This window comes from Enoplosus armatus, chromosome 8 (assembly GCF_043641665.1).
Source record: "Enoplosus armatus isolate fEnoArm2 chromosome 8, fEnoArm2.hap1, whole genome shotgun sequence".
In the NCBI taxonomy this organism is placed as follows: domain Eukaryota; kingdom Metazoa; phylum Chordata; class Actinopteri; order Centrarchiformes; family Enoplosidae; genus Enoplosus; species Enoplosus armatus.
The window spans coordinates 25,883,510-25,897,192 of record NC_092187.1 but is presented as its reverse complement, the minus strand read 5'-3'; the positions used below and the strand labels follow the sequence as shown (position 1 = coordinate 25,897,192).

General features: G+C 43.3%; 1 protein-coding gene across 2 annotated transcripts in view; it reads left to right on the top strand.

Annotated features, from left to right (window-relative positions):
• Positions 1-13,450: 13,450 nt before the first annotated feature.
• The window catches only part of otud5a (OTU deubiquitinase 5a), a 19,112-nt gene continuing 18,879 nt past the window's right edge, over positions 13,451-13,683 (top strand). The window contains exon 1 of one of the 2 annotated variants that reach the window (XM_070910282.1): positions 13,451-13,579. The gene's annotated coding sequence lies outside the window, so the exon portion shown is untranslated. The other variant, XM_070910283.1, reaches the window with a different exon arrangement.

The window sequence follows — 13,683 nt, the reverse complement described above, 5'->3', positions numbered from 1 at the left end:
CATGAACGCAGCACAAGCAGCCGTACAGAATATTTCACTTTAAATGTTGTCACAGTAGCACTTAATGGTCCCGTATTCAAACCTCCTGTTTTTCTCGACAGAAAGTTCAAACATTTCATTATTAACAGAAAATAATGTTGAATTAAGCTTCAATGAACAGACGGGGGCGTCCTTTCCTTCCTCCCTACTTCCTGTTCTCATGGAACACCAAAGTAAATCAAACTGTATGCAGACGACATCATATTTTACAGACAGAAATTTAAACATATATATATATATATGCATGTTTTTATTGAACATAACAATATGTTTCATGTAATGAACATGAGTGAGCATTACTTTGCATGTCGAATAGACAGAATAATTAGAAATAAGTGTTGGGCTACTGAACTGAAGTATTTATAAAAGGACATAAAACTTTCCAGGATTGATGAAGAATTTATATATGATTATGTAGGACAAATTTGTCAGTAACAAACATTTTCCTGAAAGAAAAAAGACAAATCTGTTCCAATATCAAGTTACATCACATCAGAAACAAATTAATCTTTCTTTGAATATTAATTGTGTTTTCCAAGTTCTCCAATTGTGACATCACTTTCAGACGTTACATAAAACATGAATGATTCACCATTTTTGATGAAATGAAAAGGTGAAAAAAACATTAATGTCTGACTTCAGTCTGACTGTTGTCAGTAAAAACCGTCCACATCCTGTACTGGCTGCACCTCGGTCCTGTTTATGTGACGCCAGCTTTGGTGGGAGAAACGCAGGTTTGTGTGATGCACTTCCTGTTTTCCAGCCTGTGTGATGGATCAGCTTCAGTCTCTTCAGGTTCACATCAGGAGCTTTCTGTCTGAATACGGGACCTTTAATCCTCAGAAACGTCACTTTACTTGACACTTTGCTGTCGTCATCAGAGCAGCATGAATGCATTACTATTCTATTTTATTCTATTTGTTCTGCGTTAGGAGTGTAGACAGTGGTTGTCATGGTGACAGTCCTCCTCCATGTAGGAACCCTCATCCTGCGGCAGGATGGACTCAGTCTCTGACACCGCTGTTAACACTCGCAGTGACCACGTTGTGCTGATGCAGAGTTATAATCTCTGCTTTATATCCTCCAACACTGACTTCTTTTTGATGACGTTGCACTGGGAGGTGGAGGCGGGTGGTGCTGCATGCCTATGCACTCATATTTAGGACTGTTTGTATAAAACCACGTCTGTGTGACAACCTGCAAACTGTTGGAGGAGTCGGCTTCAATCAGGAAGAAAAGAGACAGGTTTTATCTCGACTGTGACTTCAGCATCATCAAGATATTTGATTTCATATTTAGAGGTTCTCTCCTCCTCCTCCTCCTTCTTCCCCTCCTCCTTCCCCTCATCCTCCTCCTCCTTCTTCTTCTCGTCCTTCTTCTTCTTCTTCTCCTCCTCCTCCTCCTCCTTCTTCCCCTCCTCCTTCCCCTCATCCTCCTCCTTCTTCTTCTCCTCCTCCTTCTTCTTCTTCTTCTCCTCCTCCTCCTCCTTCTTCTTCTCTTCCTCCTTCTTCTTCTCCTCCTCCTTCTTCTTCTTCTCCTCCTCCTCCTTCTTCTTCTCTTCCTCCTTCTTCTTCTCCTCCTCCTCCTCCTCCTCCTTCTTCTTCTCCTCCTCCTCCTCCTCCTTCCCCTCCTCCTTCCCCTCATCCTCCTCCTCCTCCTTCTTCTCCTCCTCCTTCTTCTCCTCCTCCTTCTTCTTCTTCTTCTCCTCCTCCTCCTCCTTCTTCTTCTCTTCCTCCTTCTTCTTCTCCTCCTCCTTCTTCTTCTCCTCCTCCTTCTTCTTCTTCTCCTCCTCCTCCTTCTTCTTCTCTTCCTCCTTCTTCTTCTCCTCCTCCTCCTCCTCCTCCTCCTCCTTCTTCTTCTCCTCCTCCTCCTCCTCCTTCCCCTCCTCCTTCCCCTCATCCTCCTCCTCCTCCTTCTTCTCTTCCTCCTTCTTCTCCTCCTCCTCCTCCTCCTTCTTCTTCTTCTCCTCCTCCTCCTCCTTCTTCTTCTCCTCCTCCTCCTCCTCCTCCTCCTCCTTCTTCCCCTCCTCCTCCTCCTCCTCCTCCCATCTGTATGTAGAAACTGTGTTGAAGCATCTCTTTCTGATCCATCAGTCTGCAGGTTTGTTGTTCAGACTTTCAGACAAATAACTGTCTGTCAACCAAAACACTTCAGGAACAAACACCCAAAGGATGCTCTGGGCATTTTACTGAACTTTACTATACTGTATATACACACATCACATGCTGTTACAAAGAGCTTTCTCTGGTTCTCTGGTTGCAGTTTCTCCAACGTGAGGACGTTCTGCTGCTCTGTTTTCTAGAGTTTTGGACAAAACGAGACGTTTGAAGACGTCACGTTGGAAAATATTGTGGAGATCGGTCGTGGTCTGCTTCAAATCCAAACGAGCTACAACATAAATGGATCTCTTTGCAGATGTGTTAATTGAACTGGAGTGTCCATGAGCAAGACAAACAAAACCACAGCCTCTGATTCTCATTTAGAAACTGAAAACATTTCTTTTCTCTGAGCTTTAAGCTTCGCTCTTCGTTCGGGTTCACTCGGTGCCTCTGCAGCTGTTATCATGTGACCAGCAAACACAAGATGTGGCTGAGCGCTTCAGGAAGTTGGAAGTTGTGTTGAGAATTTTCTTTCCTTTCTTTCCTTCTTGAAACACGTCAAACACTCTGCAGTTGGTTTTTAAAAGATGATTGTGGATCTGATGTCATGACCTTCAGTGTTGAACAGAGCAGCGGCGCCCTCCGGTGGACAACCAGAAACAAACATCACACTGATTTCTCATTTAAATCAAACTTGACAGTAATATGCAGGGTATTTTGTATAAAGTGTATCACTCTATATTTGAAGACAACTATTGCTTATATTATTATTAATATAATTATTATAATTATTATTATTATTATTATTATTACTCAACACTGAGCACCAACTGTTACTAGAGATATGTGTGTGTGTGTGTGTGTGTGTGTGTGTGTGGGAGGGGGGTAATATAAATACTTTGTCACTCCACAGCCTCGTGTCTGACTTCCAATTCGTATTTAATGTCGATTAATATGAAAACTTCTTCTTTTGCTGTCCAGCTGCCAAAATCCACACGAGAGAAGACCTGAGTGGCTGATGGCGTTCGTTTCTCTCCGTCAGTTGTTCTGTCACAGCAACTTAACAGGCAGCAGTGAGCTTGGTAGATTTTGCTCTGGGTTTTGTCTCTCAGGCTACAGTCTGCCCCACCTTATTGGTGGAAGGAAAGGAATACCTGCAGACACTATTCAGGACACTACTCAATTAATATTAAAAAATAATTACAGTTCTCCTAAAAACACGCTAAAATCCAGTGTTGGAATCCAGTGCTGTCTGAGGGGCAGAAAGTGAAGCATTTATAGTGAAACAGTTCCAAGCCCTTTTCCAGCATGGAGGGCAGCGTAGAGGGAACATGAGTCATGAGTCAAAGATCAGAGAATACAGCACAGTTCTCTTTCTAACATGTAAATACAACATGATCTATCAAAATATCAGGTTTCTATGATCTTATGTAGGGCTACAAGGCTTACAGCATTTCTGTTTGTGTCATACAAACATGATCAGAGGAGCACATTAACGGCTACAGTCCAGCTGATCACGTGGAGGCCAGGTGAAGAAGATATCCACTGATGATGTTTTAGACAAAGAGCTGCTGTAACGTGACTGAAACTGAGACAGAAGGCCGGTGAGGAAGCTGAGGACTGTGAAGACAATGTCAGTTCAATAAAACTGTCTGTCTGTCTGCCTGCCTGTCTGTCTGTCTGCCTGAGACACGAGCTGACAAAAGCCTGCAGACTGCTGCTCCAACAACATGAAGGAAATAGAAAAGGAAATATGAAACAACAGTAAAGTAACGAACTGTGGTCAGTCAGGCTCAAAACAAGAACTCAAAGGAAAAATGTTCAAATCTTTTTATATTACTCCATTTTCCAGATTTAATCAGTTCCAGATTCTCTGTGGTCTCTTTGTGGTCTCTCTGTAGTCTCTGTGGTCTCTCTGTGGTCTCTGTGATCTCTCTGTGGTCTCTGTGGTCTCTCTCTGGTCTCTGTGGTCTCTCAGTAGTCTCTGTGGTCTCTCTGTGGTCTCTGTGATCTCTCTCTGGTCTCTTTGTGGTCTCTCAGTAGTCTCTGTGGTCTCTCTGTGGTCTCTGTGATCTCTCTGTGGTCTCTGTGGTCTCTCTCTGGTCTCTGTGGTCTCTCTGTAGTCTCTGTGGTCTCTGAAGTGTCTGTGGTCTCTTTGTGGTCTCTGTGGTCTCTGTAGTCTCTCTGTAGTCTCTGTGGTCTCTGAAGTGTCTGTGGTCTCTTTGTGGTATCTGTGGTCTCTGTGGTCTCTCTGTAGTCTCTGTGGTATCTCTGTGGTCTCTGTAGTCTCTTTGGTCTCTGTAGTCTCTCTGGTCTCTGTGGTCTCTCTGTTGTCTCTGTAGTCTCTCTGTTGTCTCTGTAGTCTCTCTGGTCTCTGTGGTCTCTCTCTTGTCTCTGTGGTCTCTGTAGCCTCTCTGGCCTCTGTGGTCTCTCCGGTCTCTGTGGTCTCTCTCTGGTCTCTGTGGTCTCTCTCTGGTCTCTCTCTGGACTCTCTCTGGTCTCTGTGGTCTCTCTGTGGTCTCTCTCTGTTCTCTGTGGTCTCTCTCTGGTCTCTGTGGTCTCTGTAGTCTCTTTGTAGTCTCTGGTCTCTGTGATCTCTCTGTGGTCTCTGTGGTCTCTCTGTGGTCTCTCTGTTGTCTCTGTAGTCTCTCTGGTCTCTGTGGTCTCTCTCTTGTCTCTGTGGTCTCTGTTGCCTCTCTGGCCTCTGTGGTCTCTCCGGTCTCTGTGGTCTCTCTCTGGTCTCTGTGGTCTCTCTGTTGTCTCTGTAGTCTCTCTGTTGTCTCTGTAGTCTCTCTGGTCTCTGTGGTCTCTCTCTTGTCTCTGTGGTCTCTGTAGCCTCTCTGGTCTCTGTGGTCTCTCTCTGGTCTCTCTCTGGACTCTCTCTGGTCTCTGTGGTCTCTCTGTGGTCTCTCTCTGTTCTCTGTGGTCTCTCTCTGGTCTCTGTGGTCTCTGTAGTCTCTTTGTAGTCTCTGGTCTCTGTGATCTCTCTGTGGTCTCTGTGGTCTCTCTGTGGTCTCTCTGTTGTCTCTGTAGTCTCTCTGGTCTCTGTGGTCTCTCTCTTGTCTCTGTGGTCTCTGTAGCCTCTCTGGCCTCTGTGGTCTCTCCGGTCTCTGTGGTCTCTCTCTGGTCTCTGTGGTCTCTCTCTGGTCTCTCTGTGGTCTCTCTGGTCTCTCTGGTCTCTCTCTGGACTCTCTCTGGTCTCTGTGGTCTCTCTGTGGTCTCTCTCTGTTCTCTGTGGTCTTTCTCTGGTCTCTGTGGTCTCTCTCTGGTCTCTGTGGTCTCTGTAGTCTCTTTGTAGTCTCTGGTCTCTGTGATCTCTCTCTGGTCTCTGTGGTCTCTCTGTAGTCTCTCCGTTTCTCTCACGTGCCGCAGCATTCTGGATCAGCTGGAGAGTCCTCAGGGACTTATTGGGACAGCCTGATAATAAGGAATTGCAATAATCCAGCCTAGACGTGACAAATGCATGGACTATTTTTCTGCATCTGTTTGAGACAGGATCTTCCTGATGTTTCAATGTTACGGAGGTGAAAGAAGGCAGTCCTTGAAGTTTGTTTTACATGGGAGTTAAAGGACATGTCCTGATCAAAGACAACTCCGAGATTCCTCACGGTGGCGCTGGAGGCCAGGGCAATGCCATCTAGGGTAACAATATCCTTAGATACTGTGTTTCTGAGGTGTTCAGGGCCGAGAACAATAACTTCTGTCTTGTCCGAGTTCAACATCAGATGATTGCAGGTCATCCAGGTCTTTATGTCCTGAAGGCATGCTTGGAGCTTGGCTAACTGATGAGGTTCTTCTGGCTTGATCGATAAATATAACTGGGTATCATCCGCATAGCAATGAAAATGTATGGAGTGTTTTCTAATAATATCCCCTAAAGGAAGCATATATAAGGTGAATAATATCGGTCCAAGTACAGAACCTTGTGGAACTCCATGACTAAATAAATACGACTTAAACCAGCTTTGTGCGGTTCCTTTGATGCCAATTAAATGTTCCAGTCTCTGTAATAGGATATGATGGTCGATGGTGTCGAATGCAGCACTAAGATCTAACAAAACAAGTACAGAGACAAGTCCTTTGTCTGATGCAGTCAGAAGGTCATCTGTAACTTTCACCAGTGCTGTCTCTGTGCTATGATGAGCTCTGAAACCTGACTGAAAGTCCTCAAGCAACTTATTGTCATGTAGAAAGTCACACAGCTGGTTGGCGACTGCTTTCTCAAGAATCTTGGAGAGAAAGGGAAGGTTAGATATAGGTCTATAGTTGGCTAAAACCTCTGGATCAAGAGTGGGCTTTTTAAGAAGAGGTTTAATTACAGCTACTTTAAAGGACTGAGGTACGCAGCCTGTTAATAAAGACAGATTGATCATGTCTAGTAAAGAAGTGCTGACTAAAGGTAAAACCTCTTTGAGCAGCCAGGTTGGGATGGGGTCTAAGAGACAAGTTGATGGCTTAGATGAAGAGATGGTTTTAGTAATTTGGTGAAGGTCAATGGGAGAAAAGCAATCTAAATATACATCAGGTTTTACAGCTGTTTCTGAGGTTCCTGTGTTTGAAGGTAAGGTACCACCTGAAGACAGGAGGTGATCAATTCTGTCTCTAATAGTTAGAATTTTATCATTAAAGAAGCTCATGAAGTCATTACTGCTGAGGGTTATAGGAATACATGTGACTCTCTGTCAGCCTGGCTACAGTGCTGAAGAGAAACCTGGGGTTGTTCTTGTTCTCTTCTATTAATGTTGAGTAATAGGCTGCTCTGGCTTTACAGAGGGCCTTCCTATAAGTTCTAAGACTATCTTGCCAAATTAGACGTGATTCCTCCAGTTTGGTGGAGTGTCATTTCCTTTCAAGTTTCTGCACTGTTTGCTTTAATTTGCGGGTTTGGGTGTTATACCATGGAGCCGACTTTCTTTGTTTGCAGTTAGTCTCTGTGGTCTCTATGGTCTCTGTAGTGTCTGTGGTCTCTGTAGTCTCTCTGGTCTATCTCTGGTCTCTGTAGTCTCTCTGGTCCCTGTGGTCTCTCTGTGGTCTCTGTGGTCTCTCTGTAGTCTCTCTGTTCTATGTGGTCTCTCTGTGGTCTCTGTGGTCTCTCTGTAGTCTCTCTGTAGTCCCTGTGGTCTCTCTGTGGTCTCTGTAGTCTCTCTGGTCTCTCTGTGGTCTCTGTAGTCTCACTGGTCTATCTCTGGTCTCTGTAGTCTCTCTGGTCTCTCTGTGGTCTCTCTGTAGTCTCTCTGGTCTATCTATGGTCTCTGTAGTCTCTCTGGTCTCTCTCTGGTCTCTCTGTAGTCTCTCTGGTCTCTCTCTGGTCTCTCTGGTCTCTCTGGTTTCTGTGGTCTCTGTGGTCGCTCTGGTCTCTGTGGTCTCTCTGTAGTCTCTCCGTTGTCTCTCCATTGTCTCTGTGGTCTCTCTGGGGTCTCTCTGGGGTCTCCCTGTGGTCTCTGTGGTCTCTTTTTAGTCTCTGTGGTCTCCCTGTGGTCTCTGTGGTCTTTCTGTGGTCTCTTTGTAGATGTTTTGTGTCTCTTTAAGTCTCTGTGGATGTTTTGTGTCTCTTTGTGGTTGTTTTGCATCTTGTGGATGTTTTGTGTCTCTTTGCATCTCTTTGTGGATGTTTTGCGTCTCTGTGGATGTTTTGCGTCTTTGTAGATGTTTTGTTACTCTTTTCGTCTCTTTGTGGTCGTTTGTGTCTCTTTGTTTCTCTTTGTGGATGTTTTGCGTCTCTTTGTGGATGTTTTGCGTCACTGTGGATGTTTTGTGTCTCTTTGCGTCTCTTTGTGGATGTTTTGCATCTCTTTGTAGATGTTCTGTGTCTCTTTGCGTCTCTTTGTGGATGTTTTGCGTCTCTTTGTATATGTTCTGTGTCTCTTTGCGTCTCTTTGCGGATGTTGTGCATCTCTGTCGATGTTTTGTGTCTCTTTGTAGATGTTTTGTGTCTGTTTGCGTCTCTGTGGATGTTTTGTGTCTCTTTGCGTCTCTTTGTGGATGTTTTGTGTCTCTTTGTGGATGTTTTGTATCTCTTTGCGTCTCTTTGTGGATGTTTTGCGTCTCTTTTTGGTCGTTTTGCATCTCTTTGTGGATATTTTGCATCTCTGTCGATGTTTTGTGTCTCTTTGTAGATGTTTTGTGTCTCTTTGCGTATCTTTGTGGATGTTTTGTGTCTCTTTGTGAATGTTTTGCGTCTCTTTTTGGATGTTTCGCGTCTCTTTGTGGATGTTTTGCGTCTCTTTTTGGATGTTTCGCGTCTCTTTGTGGATGTTTTGTGTCTCTTTTTGGATGTTTCGCGTCTCTTTGTGGATGTTTTGTGTCTCTTTGCGGATGTTTTGTGTCTCTTTGTGAATGTTTTGCGTCTCTTTTTGGTAGTTTGCGTCTCTTTGTAGATGTTTTGCGTCTCTTTTTGGTCGTTTTGCATCTCTTTGTGGATGTTTTGCATCTCTGTCGATGTTTTGTGTCTCTTTGTAGATGTTTTGTGTCTCTTTGCGTATCTTTGTGGATGTTTTGTGTCTCTTTGTGAATGTTTTGCGTCTCTTTTGTGGATGTTTTGTGTCTCTTTTTGGATGTTTCGCGTCTCTTTGTGGATGTTTTGTGTCTCTTTGCGGATGTTTTGTGTCTCTTTGTGAATGTTTTGCGTCTCTTTTTGGTAGTTTGCGTCTCTTTGTAGATGTTTTGCGTCTCTTTTTGGTCGTTTTGCATCTCTTTGTGGATGTTTTGCATCTCTGTCGATGTTTTGTGTCTCTTTGTAGATGTTTTGTGTCTCTTTGCGTCTCTTTGTGGATGTTTTGTGTCTCTTTTTGGTCGTTTTGCATCTCTTTGTGGATGTTTTGCGTCTCTGTGGATGTTTTGTGTCTCTTTGTAGATGTTTTGTGTCTCTTTGTGTCTCTTTGTGAATGTTTTGCGTCTCTTTTTGGTAGTTTGCGTCTCTTTGTAGATGTTTTGTGTCTCTTTGTGTCTCTTTGCGGATGTTTTGTGTCTCTTTGTGGCATTTAGTACCTGAACTGGTGTTCAGAACATAGTTTTTATGTTCAGGACCATTGAGGTGGTTTATTAAAGAAACATTTGAAAATAGGGGGAAATGCTCCTTACACTACGCAATCTTTTCATTGTTAATAAAAACTGAGAATTGTGGGAGAAAATTGTGATCTCAGTTCTGACTGGAACAATGCTGCCATCTGTCCCTCCAGCTGACAATATCCTTAATATCCAGATGGACTTTTCCTCAACTATCTCACACGTGTACTCACCAGAGAACTCTGTGTGGATGCATTATGAAGGTTTACAAGCACAGCTGCTTGGTCACCAAACGGACGTATCTCATTGGTCATCTGGAAACAGGAAATAGTCAGGAAACGATTTGATTTGTTATGAGAGATGATCAAGTGAAAGTGAACAGTACTTACATGGAGAATTTTGCTGTCGTCCTTCAGGTTCAGGGTCACAGCACATGGTGATGAACCTGTCAGTTGTCCCAGAGAGAGATGAAAGTCTGATCCAGGACCAACAGGAGAGTCTCCAATGTGCGAGTCCACAGTGGTCACACGGCCGTAATCTGCCAGAAGACAGACGTTTTTGGTTCCAGAGCTGAAATGGCTTTTAAAGCAAATTGCGAGTTTGCCTCCGCTGATGTCCACCTGTAAACATCAGAGACACAACAGATGAAACGACAACATGATGAAGTGGACTGTGTTGCTGGGAATTCTCTCCAAAATCTGCTCCCATTTCCTGGAATAATACACGTGGGAACCTGACAGGATTTGTGTGCTCGTGCTGAAGACTAGAGTTAGTTGTAGTTTGGTTTATTTGGACTGCAGAAATCAACTTTACTCACATACAGCGTTTTGTAAAGCTTTCCAAAATATGGGATGGGACAACTGCTGATGTCTATTTGAGAGGAGGTGGCACCTGCAGACATGGAGACAAGTGAGAGTTCACAGGTAAGTCAGTCGATGTTAGGCAACGAAAAAAAGTAAGGTTTTAAAATAAAGCCACAATTTCAAATGAATGTTTTAAGCAAAAGGACTGACCAAACTGCGACTGTTTCACAAACTTAATCACGTGGTAGAAAACCTTTAGTTATGTTTAGGAAAAGTTTGGAAAAAACACTCTTAATGAATTCCACACGGGGGTCGCTCAACACCTGAACGCTGAACGCCCGCAGCGTTCAATAACCACGCTCGGGCGACACTCAACACTCGCGGTGTAATAGCTGCTGTGTGACTATTCATACCCGGCTGCAAATAGACACTCCGTTAAAATAATATGTCGGGACAATAAGATAAGAAGTTTCAAGATATTTCAAGAAAAGCGTGTAAATATTTTCAAAAAAAAAGGTTGTAGAACTTAATTAAAATATTAATATTTCAAGGAAAAGATATCGTAATATTTTACGAAAACGTTATTAAGAGAAAAAAGTCACAATACTTAAAACAACTGAATAATTTAAACTAATATTAACACGCTTAGAGAGCTCATCACGTCCATAAACTGATGGCGCAGGTGGAGTTGGAGGAAGTCAGGCGCATGCTCACCTGCGAGCGGGCCGAGTCCACTGACCTTCAAACGATAAATTACACATTTACAGTTTAACGTACACACTGTTCTCAACATCCATCGATGTCAGACGCAGTGAGTCTTAAAGACTCTCGAAGGCAACAAAACTAAAATATGTTGGAAACATTGTTCATCTTGAAGACAAACAGGTCTAGCGTGTCCATCAGAGCCGGTCTCTGCAGGACTAAAACACCTGGAGTCATTTCTATTGTAAAGGTCACCTGTTCTTCTCTGTAATGAGCTGACAGCTCTGAGATCTGCCTCAAACTAAAGAACCAGTGAGACAAGAGAGGAACAAGTCTGATGGGCATCTCTCAGACATCAGTGTTTGTCAAGCTCAAACGAGAGGCCGACACATGGCCTGCGTGACCCCCTCCACTACAGGAACCTAAGAGCCTGAAACCTGGAGCTTCCCCTGAACCTGTAGGAACCAGTAAGGTCTGGGCTCTGGGATCTGCTTTGTTCTCCTCTGTGTTTTACAACCAAAACGTTTCAGATAAACATTACTGACACAGTGACAGAGACACCAGTACAAACGTCACAGCTACACTTGCAGAGTTTATTCTGAGTTCTGTCATGAACTAATAAAAGGCATCAACACTTAATGACACTCTGTCAATAAAATAATGTAGGAAATAAAGAGCTGGAGACTCTTTTCTGTCTCAACACAGTCCAGTCGCAGCTCTGAGGAAACAAAGAATTATTCCTGTAGCTTTAATTATAGAAGTGACTCTGACTAACTCCTGGAGACACTTGTTTTTATGTGAAATAATAAAACTAAAATATATACAGTAAATCAGAATCAGCTTTATTGATTCTTTATTCTGATGAACAGTAAACGTGGTCCGTTGTGAATGTTAGGCCTGATTCATTATCACAGTCTGCTCCGGTTCGGTCCCAGTCCTGCTTGTCAGAGAGTCTTTTAAATTATATTTTCTCACCTGAATCTGCAGGTAACAAAGTGATTCTTCAGTTCCTGTGTGTCTTTTTTTAAACAAGAAATCACCACATACAAAAACAAAACAAATCAAGGTATCACGTTGATTAACCATCAATAACCAGTTAACATCGTATTGATCACAGCTGCTGCTTCCTGTCCTCGACTTCAGTCCTGTGGTGTGTTTGCGGAGACAGAGACAGACACAGAGTGTAGTTTTACCTTCTGGAGGTTTCGTGGACGCTGCTGCAGGACTCTGAGGAGACAGACTGATGTTCTAGGTGTCTCTGGAGGAAACTGTTCTGTGTTTTAGTGCTGACGTCTCACAGATTCTTGTCATGTTTCTGTCTCCACAAACTGATTCAGTCCCTGGCATTTTCTGGCAGTTCAACCTTTAAACACCATTAAAGGTGAAGAGCGACAAAGACAAAGATCCTTCACAAAGTATCTATTAGTAATTGACAGTTTGAAAATGAATTCAGTAATGATAATACAATGCATGCACATTACCTCAGGCATCATTCATTAATCCAGAATCTTTGAAAGGACTCACCGTCAGACTGTTTGTGGTGCTGAACCAAAGTCATGTAGTTACAGCGCTGAAGGAAAAGGGAAGCACACACACATCTCCAGGACAAAGCTGACTAATCTCAATTTCACCTATTTATTTTGTTTCATCAAAATAGTTGACAACTAATTTTCATTCAATCGAATAATTGAGTAATCGTTGCAGCTGTAAATGTAAAAAAAAAACCTAAACACACATTGTGACCGGTCACCATGACGATTATAATATCAGATTTTGCCTCCATAAAGTTTATGAGCCAATCAGCTCATTTGCTGTCAAACTCTGAGTGACGGCTCCTCCAACAACAACCTGTTTTGTTTACGTCACATGACAGACTCTGGTTAGAAGTGGGCGGAGCTCAGCTGTAAAAAGGTGATGTCATGTACTTCCTTCCTTTAAACTGTACCTGTAAGCCTGTTGTTCGCTCTGCTCCTGTGATTGACACGTCCCGCCTCCACCTCAGGTTCACCTCGGAGCCAGCTGTCCAATCAGCTCCTCAGACGTCACCTTTCCCACCACAGGGGTCTACACTCCATCCGGGGATGATCCTGTTACTGAGAGGGGTTTCTAATATTTTGTCCACACTGATTGATATTCATGAGGTGGATAAAATATTAAAAACACTTTTCAGCAACAGCAGCTAAAACTACAACCTCCAAAATGATCCTACAGGTGAATCAACACAAAGTGAACATTAGAGGCTTCCTGAAGGAGGATTTATTACATGAAGCTCCGCTCAGACTGTTCCTGTCTTTGGGTTGAGGGTCACCTGCTCTGGTCAATGATTTAACTCCCCCCTGTTTTTGAGAGATCGTTTAAGGATGCGTCGACCATTTTCACATGATTTCAAAAAGTCTGAGATTGGGAACATTGTTCTTCTTGATTTTTGAATATGATATTTATCCAACAGATAAAGACGTTTTATACAGTCAATCATCAACCATTCTGTTGTTAGTGTGAACAGATACTAATAAAACCTTAAATTCAGAAAGATAAATGAAATTACTAAATATTAACAAAGAAATATAATTATAATACAAAAGTATGTATAAAATAAGATATAATGATAAGCAAATATAAAAAAATAAGTTCAAAAATAAATGAACGAATGACGGAAACGTGTTTTCATAATGTTTAAAGAAGAGGAAAGTGAAGTTTGGAGGAGAACACGTCACATCAAGCGCCGGTCGACGGCCTGACGTAAAAAAATGCCGTCGCAACCAGGAAGTGACGTCGCTGCCTTCCGTCAGATTGTGTTGATGTTTTGTGGACTGGACGGGCTGGAGAACGGGAAGAGGGAGACGCGTTTTGTTTTTGTTCAACTAAACCGTCGAAAAGAAGCCGAGTCGTTGTGTCTGTCGTCCGTTTCGGTTCGTTAAGAGCCTTAGCTCGGTGAGTAGAGCCGAACGGCCGGGCCGGAGGGCGAACACACCGCAGCATTTGATCTAGAAAGGGAGGACTCGTCACCCTCTGACCCCCTCCCTGCCTCCCTCACA